Consider the following 15876-nt stretch of genomic DNA (forward strand, 5'->3'; position numbering starts at 1 on the left):
TGGCCACCTGGCCAAACTGAGCAATCGGGGGAGAAAGGCCTTGGTAAGAGAGGTGACTAAGAACCCGATGGTCACTCTGGTTGAGCTCCAGAGATCATGGGCGGAGATGGGAGAAACTTGTAGAAAAACTATCGCTGCAACACTCCACCTGTCTGGGCTCTATGGCAGAGTGGCCAGACTGAAGCCATCCTCAGTGCAAGACACATGAAAAAAGCACCTTAAGGACTCTCAGACTGTGAGAAACAAGATTCTCAGGTCTGATGAAATGAAGATTGAACTGTTTGGCTTCAATTCCAAGTGTTATGTCTGAAGGAAACCAGGCACCGCTCATCACTTGCACATTACCACCCCAACTGTGAAGCAAGGTGGTGGTAGCATCATGCTGTGGGGGTGTTTATCAGTGGCAGGGAATGGGGGACTGGTCAGGGTTAAAGGAAAGCTGAACACAGCAAAATACATATATCCTTAATAAAAACCTGGTCCAGAGCCTCAGGACCTCAGACTGGGCCGATGGTTCACCTTCCAACAGGACAATGACCCTAAGCACACAGCCAAGACAACGCAAGAGTGGCTTAGGGACAACTCTGTGAATGTCCTTGAGTGGCCCAGCCAGATCCCGGACTTGAATTGAACATCTCTGGAGGGACCTGAAAATGTCTGTCCACCGACGGTCGCCATCCAACCTGACAGGGCTTGAGAGGATCTGCAGAGAAGAATAGCAGAAAAATCCTCAAATCCAGGCGTGCAAATTTTGTCGCATCATACCCAGAAAGACTTGAGTCTGTAATTGCTGCCAAAGGTGCTTCAACTAAGTACTGAGTTAAGGGTCTGAATACTTATGTCAATGTGATATTTCAGTTTCAGTTTTAAATTTGTACAGTTATCAAAAATATGGTTTTTGCTTTGTCATTATGGGGTATGGAGTGTAAATTGATGTGATTTTGTTTTTATTTTAAAGCATTTTAGCATAAGGCTGCAACATAAAAATTTTTGAAAAAATGAATACTTTCTGAATGCACTGTGTGTGTGTGTGTGTGTGTGTGTGTGTGTGTGTGTGTATATATATACAGTGGTGGCCAAAAATATTGGCACTCTTGGTAAATATGTGCAAAGAAGGCTGTGAAAAAAATGTTTATTGTTTATCTTTTTGATCTTTCATTCAAAATATTCACAATAATATATCCTCTAATGGATATCAAACAATTGCAAACACAACACAGGTTTTATCAAAAAACAAATATTTTGGTCAAATATATGTGTGGCACAATTATTGGTACCCCTAGAAATTCTTAAGAGTAAAATATATCTAAAATATATTTCAATTCATATTTTAAATTTTTTAGTACACCTGGGTAACTAGGAACATGAAATTGTTCAGCCATGACTTCATGTTTCAGAGGGGTATAAATATGAAATAACACACAAGCCAAATTCCCTTAGTCATCTATCACAATAGGGAAGACCAAAGAATAAAGTTATGATGTGCGGCAAAAGGTTGTTGAGCTTCACAAAATGAGAAGTGGCTGTAAAAATATAGCTAAAGCATTGAAAATACCCATTTCCACCATCAGGGCAATAATTAAAAATCCAATCAACTGGAGATGTTAAGAATCGACCTGGAAGAGGACGCGTGTCTATTGTCTCCAAGCACGGTGAGGAGGATGGTTCGAGTGGCCAAAAATTCTCCAAGGATCACAGCTGGAGAATTGCAAAAATTAGTTGAGTCTTGGGGTCAGAAAGTCTCCAAAACTACAACCAGACATCACCTACATCACAACAAGTTGTTTGGGAGGGTTTCAAGAAAAAAGCCTCTGCTCTCATCCAACAACAAATTCAAGTGTCTTCAGTTTGCCAGACACTACTGGAACTTTAAATGGGACCGGGTTCTATGGCCAGATAAAACAAAAATAGAGCTTATTGGCAGCAAACACCAGAGATGGGTTTGGCTCACACAGAGAGGTAGCCATATGGAAAAGTACCTCATGGCCACGGTTAAATATGGTGGTGGATTTTTAACATTGTGGGGCTGTTTTTATGCCAAAGGTCCTGGACATCTTTTTCTGATACATGGCATCATGGACTCTATCAAATACCAACAGATAAAAAATCAAAACCTGAGCCTCAGCCAGAAAGCTTAAAATGGGCCCTGGTTGGATCTTCCAGTAAGACAATGATCCAAAACACAAATCAAAATCAACACAAAAATGGTTCACTGACCACAAAATCAAGGTTATGCCATGGCCATCCCAGTCTCCTGACCTGAACCCCATAGAAAACCAGCATGTGGACCTCGGAATTTGAAGGATATGGAGAGATTATGTATGGAGGAATGGTCTCAGATCCCTTGCCATGTGTTCTCCAACCTCATTGTGCATTATAGGAGAAGACACAGAGCTGTTATCTTGGCAAAGGGAGGTTGCACAAAGTATTGAATAAAAGGGTGCCAATAATTGTGCCACACAAATATTTGACAAAAATATTTAGTTTTTTTGATAAAACTTGTGTTGTGGTTGTAATTGTTTGATGTCCATTAGAGGATATATTATTGTGAATATTTTGAATGAAATATCAAAAGGATAAAAAATAAAGACATATTTTTCACAGCCTTCTTTGCACATCTTACCAAGGGTGCCAATATTTTTGGCTACCACTGTATATATATATATATATATGCAAACCATAGCAGTGTTTGCCATGGTCAGTTTTTAGCACCCAAATTTAAAAAAAGAGGGAAGGAGAAGAGATGGAGAGAGAGAGAGAAAACAGGGAATAGAGGAGGAAGTGAAGGTAAAAGCTGCAGCTTGAGCAAAATAGTCCAAGATATGAACGCCTTTTGATATTTTCAGAAGACACACATACTAAAAGTCTTTAAATCCCTTTGACCAGGGTGCATGTGTCCTTTCACCACTGTTCTCCCTGGATAGCACTTGCATAGCAAAATCTTCAACAAGGCCTCAATCTACCTTTCTCAGTCTCTCATGTCTGAATTTCTCTCCTCTGTAAGCAATTCAGTAACACATTCAATCAACAAATTAACTGTCCTTGAGTTTATTTTGTAAAAGTATTTAATAAAGTTTGTTTTTCAGACACTCGGAATATGCATAGAATGAAATTGCAAAGAATGAATAAAAAACATCTTATCACCCACCACTGCAGAACTTTGAGTGAATGGTGCACAGCAGAGATCAGATATGAATACGGTTAAAGTGGGGAAATTGTGCTTTACTCTATTTAAAATGATGCACAAAAACTGAATTTGTATTTACGTGTGTACAGAATATAAGTAATGGATACCCTGCTGAAAGACCAGTATAGTTAGTTGCCAGAATATGTTGTCATTTTTACCAGCAAATAAATTCATGTTGGTATAAGCTTGTCTTTTCAGCAAGGTATCACAACATGCAGTGCTAGTTTCATTACTGTTCATCTTCTCTTTGGGGCACTCTTTAAAAATCATGAAACAATAAAAGCAATTAGCCAGAAGCCATATACACACACTTCTCCTCTGACCGTGTAAAACCCCCTACAATTAATTACAATACCGATGTGTGTACAACTGTAAAATAATGTGTACACATTGAAACTTAATTGCTGCTTTACTGTGAATAAGACATTAGTTAGTACCCGATTTTGCTGACAGTTGTGTTTTTCAACTCCTTGGCTTTGACATGCTTGGAACTGCCATAGTGGTTTTTGGCAGCATTACAATTCAATTTGGAGCTTCAGAAGTTGCATTGCAATTAGACTGTGCTGTCATTATGTCTCTGGCTGTGTAGAAAGCAGATTAAATTGTCCAGCATCATATGCTAACTCCAGTGTGCAGCATTATTAAAGAATAACTGCTAATTTCATACTCTTCCAAGTATATATTTTATGATTCGTCACACATTTCACATTTTGTCGAACACCTAAAAGGACAGCTCACACAAACATAATTTGAGCCTCAAACACCATTCACTTTTATCGCATTGTTTTTCCTTACAAGGAAAGAGAGTGGTGACTGAGGCTGTCAGTCCCTTACATTCTGCCTAACATCTACTTTTGTGTTCCACAGAAGGAAAAAAGTAATTCAGGTGTGAAAACAACAACACTGTGAGTAAATGATGACACTGTGAGTAAATGATGAACTATCCCTTTAAGAATGGCAATGAGAGACTAAAGAGTGAGGAAACAGGACCAAATTCAACTTAATGATGTTGAAAGTGAATGTTATGTTAACATTTGGACCCAAATAACTCCAGCAAAAATGCCAATAAATGACACAAGAAAAATGGCAGTGCAGCACTAAACTGCTGAAGCATGACTGTCACTGAAAGCATTGGCTGTGGTAATCAGGGCTTTCAATCACAGTGCCCTATGACTAACATCATGCCCTCTGCTTAGCTGGCGGAACTTGCAGAAGTAACAAGCATCCTCTATAACTGCGTGCTAAACATTGTGCACTCGAATTTATCAATGCATGAATGCAGCAGAGATGCTCATGTCATAACGGGGTGCCAGCAAAATCTGTCCGAAATTCTTGGTAGAATGACAGTGTGACATCAATTTTATGTTTATATTCTATGACTACAGTTAGAGCCCAGTAGGGAGCCCAGCCCTTAGCACAAACACAGGCATGCTAGGCTTTCTTCAACCCCGATAATTACAATGTCAGTAACATTTCAACAAAAACAAATCCTTGCAGCACCAGTCATATGATCAATAACTTACAATGGATTACATTTGAGTGTTGGCTCATTAGCATACATGCTAATGTATTTCATTTATTCTTTTTCAACATTTCACTGATTACAACAAAACTCTTAGATTAATTGAGTTGGACATGACAGAAGACATAACATGGAGGTCAGTGAAATAAATTCAGTAACTGCTCCAACAGATGTGTAAGTGTTTTTGAGTCACTAAAAAGAGCTGGCTCATAACAATCATTAGTTCGGGAATCGGACTACAGTGGTCGCATTGGATGAATAGCACTGTGGGAAACACTGTCTGAGTATTTTAGTATGGTGTTCCATCCGGATCAACTGAAAAATACCCTTTCAAGAACTGTTAACAGAACTGAAATTCATGAAAATCCAACGGTACACAGTACATAGTTTTATTTTTTACAAATGGAATCGGTTCCAAAAAAGAACTAGTTCTTAGTTTTCTAGGAGTGTCCATCCACAAAATTATTTAAACTTTTTTAAGATGCCATGTCAAGTTTAAAACAGTTTTTAACTTTTAAAAATCCATCTCGAGACCCCTGCATTCTGTTGTACTCCTTCTGGCTATTTTTGAACATGAGAACATGTATTATGTAAACTCGCCCTAAGAACGCTTTTGTGATTTTGGTGAGATAAACCTGAAACCAGACTAATTATTCAGGTTTTATTAAGACAAATAAGTTATCTAGTTGCTCAAGCAACCCACCGACTAGTTGATTTTGAAAATACAGTTTTGCCATTGTTTAATGAGTTAAGTTACATCGGAGCAACAAAGAGTGGATGTCAGTGGATTAACGATTTGTTACCACCATAGCCACAATCTCTTTTAGCAGCATTCGCCAAATCAGGCTTCGGCTATGCAAAACTGCACAATGTTGTTTAAGGGCATTAGCATCAGAGAGCATGCTGTTTAAAGATTTAGAGGTGAAGCTAAGTCCAAAAGTGTTAATGCAAATTTATGAGATAATATAAAAAGAGACAGGCTCCTTTCAAAATAATCCAGGGAAGGCACTGCTCATTTAATTCAGTGGGCTGCAATGCAATGACTGCAGTTTAAATAACAGGCCTCATTTAAATGCAGACTGAAACAAAACATCTCAGTAATGTTTTCAGCTTATGTGCTAAGCAGTACTACATGCTAACTATGTGCTAACCAGCTACGAGATATTCACTTACACTAAGGGTGGACACTAACCCTTGAAACAACACCTTTCTAAATAAATAATGTAATAAAACAACAAATATGCATTTTTGTTTTATTTATTTTGTATTAATGTATGCATATTTTAAAAGGTGTGATGTTGATGCAATGTCTTATTAGAAGGATTGCAACTTTATCACAATATTGTGCACATTCTATTCATTACTATATGCTAAGGATCTCTGTTAAGGCAAAAAAAACAAAAACAAAAAAACACTGTAAAAGACCTCTGTGTGGTCGGGAAAGGAGGAAGCTGGGACCCAGCTGAGCAGTCAACATAAAGTTTTAATGATTCAAATGAATTTCAACACAACATAAAAGACACACACAAACATAACTCCATGTGTCTCTCTCTCCCTCCCTCACTGGTGTCTCTGGCTCCCCTTTATCTCTCTCTCCCGCTGATTAGGTGACTCGGCGCCGGCCATGCACCCTCACGGCCCAGCCACGCCCTCCTTCTCATCACACTCCTCCACCGCCCCATTCAGGCCAGGGAAACCTCTGGCTTGATGTACTCCCCTCCCTTCCTGGAGGGGAGGTGTTGCCCTTCCGATTGTCCTTCTGCCGGCAAGTCTTCCCCTCCTCCTTGGACCCTGGGAGAGACGAGGGGAGGGAGAGGGAAGAGGAAAGAGAGAGGGGGAGAGACAGAGAGAGAGAGGAGAGAGAGAGAAAAACTGGCTTGCCAGTCCCGAACACACCGTCCACTGGTCCCCAGCCGCTCCGCCCCTGGCAGACAGCAGGGGTTCCTCCACGACCCGGCAGATGGCAGCGGGTCCTCCATCCCCTGGCGGCCGGCAACAGCTCCTCCATTTCCTGGCGGACGACAGTGGTTCCTCTGCTTCCTGGTGGACAGCAGGGGCCCCTCCATCCCCTGGCAGATGGCAACGGCTCCTCTGCCCTCTGGCGGATGGCAGTGGCTCCTCTGTCTCATGGCGGACGGCAGCAGTGAGTTCTCCCAGACAGCGTGCACTTCCTCCTTACTGGGTTTCGGCACTTAATGTAAAAGACCTAAGTTCGGTCGGGAAAGGAGGAAGCTGGACCCAGCTGAGCAGTCAACATAAAGTTTTATGAAACAAATGAATTTCAACACAACGTAAAAGACACACACAAATATAACTCCATGTGTCTCTCTCTCCATCCTTCACTGGTGTCTCCGGCTCCCCTTTATCTCTCTCTCCCGCTGATTAGGTGGCTCAGCGCCGGCCGTGCACACTCACGGCCCGGCCACGCCCTCCTCCTTGTCACAAACACTATTGTGACTTTTAAGCAAAGATGAGCACTGAAGATATTAAGCCTCCAAATTATAAGGTAGCATTTGAATAAATATTACTATCAAGACCCTGTTGGGTTTGTATAGAAATGCTCTTGATCAGGCCCAATAAGATTCATGGACACTGGGTTTAGTTTATAGGAGCTACTGGGAAATTTTTACCCTGGTTTGTAACACAGAGGCCCTGCAGTTATGTGGGAGAGAGGCATTTGTGAGTGTATTTGAATCATGCCTGCTGTATAATGTGGTTTCTAGTACAATGAAGGTTACAAATGAGACACCTGGCTGCCAGGATAACAGCTTTTTTATACCTGTCAGTATGTGTACACTAATCCTGCCCCCAAGAGGCCTGTCGGCATGGCACTCGGTGTGATTGGCAGGTGGCTGGCACTGAGGTTGGTTTAGGCAGCATTAGCCAGCAGAGCTGTTTCAGTAGACAAATCCATCTGCCTCCAACCAGTACAGCAGATAGTGCTGAACAGATTGAGATATGACAAAATAACATTTGTTTTTGTTTGGCGATTAAAATGAAATGCTACACAGGAGTAGCTCAACAGTCCATTTTTGAAGATTAGCACTGCTTGTGTTTTCACTACTGCAAATTACACTGATTAAGCACATGATAGGGAGCAAGTTTAAAGAAAAGTTTGAACTATACAGTAAGAAATGAAACTAAATACAGAGTACAACAGGCAGAAGGCTAAAAACATAAGAAATATTACAGCTTGCATTGCTCTGCATAAGATAAAAGGTATAGTAATGAATTTAATGAAGACACTGACATGACAGTTTTGAACTCTTGGGCAAAATTAATTTGAGATTGATCTTCTCAGAGAACAATATGAGAGCTCTGGAAGTGTGGCGCTTATAGGTGATGTCATTGTTAAAGTACTTTATCCTATCCCAAATTACAGTAATATCAAAAGGCTGTAGGCACTATAGACACATATATAGATAGCTGTGCTGCTTGTATGCAATATATGGTATGTATATTTAATTAGTTATACAGGGTTTACCATGTTGTATACTCAGAGAGCCCAAGAGTATGTTTTCATGGCTCTGGGTCATTGTGTGTGAGTTAGTTCTTAAGTGTGAAAAAAGAAGTCGAGAGAAGATGATGGTGCAAATGAGAAGGAAAGAATCAGAGGGTGGAAAATGAGCTTTCAATTGACTCATTTCAGTAGACCGTCTAGGCTTTTGAAAGAATGAGGAAAGTAACAAGGGAAGAGAAAAGTGAGAGAGAGCGAACAGAGATATAAAGAAGTTTCAAAGCTCTTTTAGCTCCAGAGAACTCAATGTGCCAGAGTTCTCTGGCAGTACAAAAACCCAAACAGTCCAGATCACAAAGCAGCTTAATGTCAGAGACAGGAAGTGCCAGAGCACCAAAGCCAGATGACAAAGTCACACATAGTTGATATAGACTGGGAAAAAAAGGTGTTCAAGGTGCTCAAACTGCTCAAACTTAAAAAACATGTTGACCCGGAGCTGACTTAGGGGCCGTTCACACAGTACGTGTCATTATAGGTTCTCAAACCTGTCCTGGAGGCCCCCCAACACTATTTTTTTGGATGTCTCCTTATTCTGCTTTCCATTCAACACAGAAAGTCAGACTTTCCAACTTCCTACTAGGAAAAGTGCAATGGAACGGCACTTGAAGTCAGAATTCCAACTTGGAAACTCTTGTGGAAATTTTCAACTCCGATTTTGCCGAGATGCAGGTGCGTGATGTCACACAAACATGTCGACAGCCGGGGAGATATAAAAAGTATGTGATAAACAATTTCCTACATCTTATGGAATTTAAAACTTGTTTAAAAAACGCCTGCAGAAATAGGTGTTTAAAACTTGCTAAATTATACTCTCTTTTCATGATCGTACACCTGTAGCACAAATGCTAACACTGCAGCATTGTTTACCAGTTGGGTTGCTTGGAGATGTCTCTGGTGACAGTCTAACCCCTGCCAAAAAGTATCTGCCCTGCTAAGCTAACGGGAGCATTGCAGATTTGATTCCTTACATGTCATCTTCCGAGCATCTGGCAATGGAATGCCTTTATTGCTGGAGATCGGAGGTATCAAGTAGGAATATCCCACATCTGAGTTGAATGGAACGCCGCATAAATCAAACACACCTGATTCAACTCATCAAATCATTAGTGGAGAATGCAAGACTTAAATGGGTGTGTCAGAAAAGGGTGACATACATGCAGTGTTGGGGGGCCAACAGGACCGGATTAAGAACCGCTGAGACAGATGACTTTGCAATGCATCTCACAGCTCTTTCTGAATCTTGTGCCATTAGTGCAGCATGTTTAAGATACGTGTCAAATCTTAAACACGAGACTCCTGCATAGTGTCAGAGACTATTTAGTAGAGACAGGCCACTTCTATTTAAATTAATGGAAAAATTGGAATACCCAACCAAGAAGCTATAGCGCCCAACGGTCAACGGATGTAGAAAGGAAGTCCCGCCTTACAGGAAAAAGAGCCAATCACCTTTTAGATTCAGACATCGCTTGTCAACCAACTCGCTAACGTGCATGCGCATTAGCTAAACAAGCTGGGAAAATTGCGTGTTTTAGCGTAATATGAGATAAAGAAGCACAATTTATGATTCCAATATTAACACATTTTCTTGCTGATTTGAAATATGTACTTTGATAGTAATCTTGACCAACCATTTTTGAGATTTTGGTGTTCCCCCATTCAAGTAGATAGGAGCTGCATTGGCATGACTGGAAATAGTCTCCCGGGAGCGTTCCAAAGATGGCTGCCAGTGGACTGACTTGCTAGAAAGACTTTGATACTGTTTCATTCTTTGAGCTGGGCTTTTGAACATGTTCTGTGTGAACGGCCTCTAAGAGCAACACTAAAAAAGGATGATATTAGTTCCTTCCCTTATCTTCCATCTGCCCCTACCCCAGAAGAACACACTGCATCTTCCTAACAACCTGATTTACATAAATACGTATATAATCGGGTAGAGAGAGAAGAGGATGTGTGTGAATTTAGCAGAGAAGGGGGTGACTGCAGCAGACGCAAATACACGCTCAAGCGTGTTATTAGATTCACTACAGCAGCTCGTGCCTGCTTTTGTGATTCGGTTGTGGCATTTTACGTTTTCCCCTTCACCTTCCCACCTCTAATTGCTCTTTTCCTTCCACCCTCCCATTCCTCTCATTCCCAATTAACTATCCAGCCACATTCAGAGCACAGTCAATTCATTCCAGCTTCCCTATCTCTTCCCCTCCAACCTGTTCAGAACTTACCCACCTCTGATCTCCAATCTGCTACATTAATATATACATGCATTTAACTCCCTCCATCTCTTTTACCTGTCTCTTCCTTTGCATAGGATCTCTACCCATACTCTCCTTCCTATTTCCATCTCTCCATCCATCCACATCGCTCCTCTTTTTCTCTCTTTTCCTCTTCACTTCCTGTTGTCCCACTATTGCAGTGCTGTGTTAGTGGATCGCTCCTCTCCTCCAGTGCTGTGAAACTGGCTTTGAATAAGGATTTGGAAATGAAGCATTCGCTCATGAAAAGGACATGATTGAGAGATAAAGGATGGTGGCATGCAGAAAAGACAAGCACACATGCAAAGAGGGAGATGAAAGAACGGTCTTGAGAAGGAAAACAAGATCCCCTTAAATGCTGTTGACTGGCTGCCCTCCTGAAAAAACCTCAATGCTTTCACCAGCATATTTTGTGTTTTGGATGATGGCCCCAAATTTAGGATTAGATTCAACTTTATTACAGAGCCAATTGCTGTGTCCCAAATCACATACATTTGCACTATTCTACAGTGCGTCATTTTGTAGTGCAAGTAGTGTGAGCAGTTTGTTCACAATGAAAAATGCAATGAAAAGAAGAGTAGGCCTACTACGAGTACCCTGGATGGTTGTACTTTTCAATCGAAAAAAGTTTGAAATGTCAGACACTTAAGGCTCACCCTAGATAGTAGAAGGGGAAGGGTCATGCTCTTTGTTCAAGTAATGCAATCCGCCTTTTTATCCATGAACACGTTCATTGAAAACCATGGACGCATGGCCCATAGAGCCACATTGAAGCCATGCTTCAATGAGAGTCTATGGCAGATATCTGTACAATTCAAATCAATGGCACAAAAGATCCAGTGTTGTTTGGAAATTTATGCTTTAAACACGTAATTTTGGTTTCCACCCCGACGTCATGCTTCACTGGGAGTCAATGGGAGCTTAGTGAGCGCATTTGCATGGGATCTGTACCCAACATAGGGCTTTCAATCAATGTATTTTTTTTTTTCATGCCTGGAAACCCGGTTTCTCTGTATGATGATTGGTCGAGCTCTCAAATGGGCAGGACTTTGCATCAAATGGCCAGTAATTGAAACAGTGATGATTGTGATTGAAAGAGTGTCTACTACTACAGCTCCTGTTTCTCAAAGTGTTCCTCGGGGTTTTGTTCTTGGTCCACTGCTATTCATCACTTATATTCTTCCGCTGGGTCACGACATCCGCCGACACGGACTCAACTTTCACTGTTATGCTGATGACACACAGCTTTATATCAGTTCAAAACCCGCTGCCCCCTTACCCACAAGCTCCTTATCTGCATGTATCAATGGCATCAATACCGGGATGACCAATAATTTTCTCAAACTTAACATTGACAAAACTGATGTAATTTCAGTTGATTCCACAAATCTTACATCTCACTACTCTGTTCAGTCTTTTGATATTGATGGTGCCCTGGTCTTTATTTTTGATTCTTCAATATCCTTCCTCCCTCACATCTCTTCTGCTTTCTTTCACCTCCGTAATATTGCCAGACTATGCCCCATTCTCAATATAAAAGATGCAGAGTCTCTTGTTCAAGCTTTCATCACTTCACGACTCGACTACTGTAACACCCTCTTTTCTGGTCTCCCCATTAAAACAATCAATAAACAGCAATACATTCAGAATTCTGCAGCTCGGGTTCTCACTTATTCCAAGAAATCATCTCACATCACCCCCATTTTACATAGACTGCACTGGCTACCTGTCTCTTACTTATTACTCCTCACAACATTTAAAGCGCTACGTGGTCTTTCCCCTCCTTACATCACATATCTTAATCATCCCTACACACCATCTCGCTCATTCAGGTCTTCTACTCATCCCACGTTATAAGCTAACATCTAACATCACTGCGTGGCAAGGCATTTTAGCACTACTGCTCCAACATTATGGAACTCTATCCCAAAATCCCTACGTGACTTCAACACAATACGTGATTTCAAAACCCACCTCAGAACATATCTATATGCCCTATGTCATTCTGACTCTTAATTGATCTGTTCTGTTTTTTTTTAGTGTATATATATATATATATATATATATATATATATATATATATATATATATATATATATATATATATATTTGCTTGCTACTTGTAAAGTGACCTTGAGTTTGTAGAAAGGTGCTATATAAAATAAACTTTTTGTTATTATTATTATTAGTAGAAGTAATAATAGAAGTAGTATCAAAAAAACACCGCTGTTGAATGCACTGTTCGATGACTCGGAGATACATGTACAGTTATTTGTAATCTAGCGTACCACATTTATTTCAGTTTGCATAATCAAATATGTTGCCTGTTTAGTTGCAAAAAATTTTTTGCTTAATTATTTCCGTATATAAAAAAAGTGTTTCATAGTTTGACCAGCAATACTGCAGACACCAAAAACCATATTGTCTGCTTCCTAACTTTTGAAAAGCACCAGTCACCACTGATTTGAGATGATACTACATTTTGAAAATGCATAGTGTATAGTGTAAGTGCACAGTGCATATTGCACATATGAGATGCAGCTACAGAAATATAGTAATCATCTGAACCAAAAGTACAAATTGTAATACAGCATATAGATAAATTATAGTAAATTGCAAATTGCCATCAGTGTGATATACAGTAAATGTCAGTATAGTGCAAGTGATTACTGTAGTGCAGAATACATGGTATACATTCTGGAATATGGTCAGAAAATCACAATAAGCAAACCTGCCTGAACCAGCATGGAATTTCAAAATGTTCTGAGCTAGTCTTTTCAGCAGGGTGTGCTTACACAGAAAAGAAAATGTCAAGTTTTGGTCATACACTTCCAAAAGTTTTAAGTAGATATGTACACTTAAGTGCTGCTTAACACACACGTGCTGCTGTGCGACCAGCAATCTCTAAGGTGACTGCACTCAGGTGAATAGCAAAATTAAATAATAAAGGTGTGAAAAAGCCCAGCGCTCAAGACTCCTGACACTACCGCTCAAGAGCACAATGGCCTCCGTGGAGGAAAGAGAGATGGTGCTAAAGAGAGAAGGGGAAAGGAAGGAAAGGACACAAAGTCCTTCTTTATTCCCTGCTCATGCTCCCTTTTGTGGAGGCAAAGGATGGCTGTATTCCGCTGGGTGCTGTTAGTCCCTTAAGCTCTCTGAATAAAGACACAGATAAGCCATTCGCACACACATCACCCATAAGCACTCTAAATAACAATGCACACATCCAATGTTGCCTAAACCTCACACATGCATACATACCACTGGACTGATACTGATAGATGCTTTTGGGTCTTTTGATTTATAGATCCGTTCTGACTTTTAGGAAAGCTATGAGTCTTGTCAGTTATAATTCAGAGGAAATAAGAATAGATAGAAGTAATGCGACACCACTAACACTGTGACCAGGCAAGCTCAGCCAAGTAGGAGAGTGTTGCTGTGGAAACCAGGTGCTGGCACGGCCCGTGGGAAGAAACCTGCACAGGGCAGGTGATTGGAGTGGACTCCAGGACAGAATCATAAGTGCAACAAACTCATAGGAAATGGCACAGTTGTATGGTTAACTTTAACAGTGCTACAGTAACAATAGATGCTGCAGCAGGTTTATTGTGGCCTGAGACTATTCAGAGGACAATAACTATCAGTAGGACACAATATAATGAATACATCTCATAGTATGTCTAGGATCTATGATTTTTTTCATCAGGCCAAACAGTTGCCGCTGCTGAATTGTGCTGTTCTGTACACTGTAATTATATAATATATATATAAAAATTAAAATGTATGTAAAAATACTGCAGTAAAAAATTGTTAATTGGTTATCTGGTCATTAGCAAGTTACCTTACCATGTACAGTAAAAACAAATATTTACATAATAAAAAATAATGCATGTAATTGTGCTATGACAATGGTACCATATCGAAACAAGCACCTATTGTAAATGCACCTAATGGTTGTGTGGTCTGAAATTTTGATTGGATTTATTTTGGTCCAGTTGTGCGCTGGGTATATATGTGGAGTGGAGCGTGTAGCTATTTCAGGGAGAAAGTGAAAGATTTGAGTTTAGATTTGGTTAGGGCAATTTTGCAGCGACTCATCTGAGCAGTGAGGGAGAAAGTATTGCATTTTGTTTTGATGAATGTACTGAAATGTTTTTGTGCTAGAGCCACGCAGACAAGAAGATGCATTGCATCAGTTTGCCTGGGAAGACGAAATCAAAGTGGCACATTATAGCTCTTGCTCAGCTCTCTACAGTAGCTCAGATGTAGGGATGAAGGAAAAAAGTACAATAAACAGATAAGCTGACAGGTAAATTCCTAGATGAAGCAGAGAGTGAACAGACCAGAGGCAGCATTTTACCAGTCATGGATTGTATAACAAAATCATTCATAACATAACAATAGCAGGTTGGATCCAAATGCAGTTCTTCAATGAAGAACTCAAAGAACCACAACTGGAGAATATAATAAATATAAAAAATAAAAATAAACCCATAAAACTTGAACACACAGCTATATTACAGTCTGAAACGAACAGAACATGAACCAACCAAGCAAGGGAAAACAAGAGGGCATTATATACACAAGAACTAACAAGGGTAACAAGACACAGCTGGGATCAATCAAGGGGAACACAGAGAACAGAGACAAGACAGGAAACTGAACTATTTTCAAAATAAGAGTCCAAATCAAAATTAAAGACCCAATATGTTACACATAACATGGGTATTTCTTTATGAATGTAAGGACACATGGATACAAGGTAATTTCCATGGCTTGTTGAAGGAACAACATGAATAAATCAGACTTGTTCTTGTATTGAAATCAAAGAACTTGCACTGCACACATATAATGTGTTCAGGACTATGGTTTCCATAACCTTGTTCCCCCCTCCTTAGATCAGACTAATTTATAAGCCCATTTTCTCACAAAGTCATCCCTAAACCATTTAATAATAATTAGCATTGAAATAATATGAAAGAGCTACACATGTATACGCCTTCTTCATTCCTTAAAGATGAAGAGTGTTGTTTCTGCTCCATTAGCGGCACCAAATGGAACTGCAAAAATAATGTTTTTTGTATGTTTGTTTGTTTTTTCATAACAATTTCTTCTTTTGCTGTTATTCAGATAAATAGGAAGTCCTGCCTCAAACTAATGCTATTGGCTGAGCAAAAAAATAAACACAAATAAACCGAGCAGTGGCTATGTTTGAAATTGAAATATTAACTTAATGCTTACAGTATTCAATATATTCCGCCTACTATTTTTTTTAAATTGTGTGTGAAACAGAACGTATTCTGTAACGCTAAACATTTCAAAGTAGGGATGTTAATGGTTAATTGATGATCGATAAATTGATAATTTGATCGGTTAAGCTTATCGATCGTCATCGACTAAT

The sequence above is a fragment of the Myxocyprinus asiaticus genome, chromosome 13, assembly GCF_019703515.2.
Source record: "Myxocyprinus asiaticus isolate MX2 ecotype Aquarium Trade chromosome 13, UBuf_Myxa_2, whole genome shotgun sequence".
Lineage (NCBI taxonomy): Eukaryota > Metazoa > Chordata > Actinopteri > Cypriniformes > Catostomidae > Myxocyprinus > Myxocyprinus asiaticus.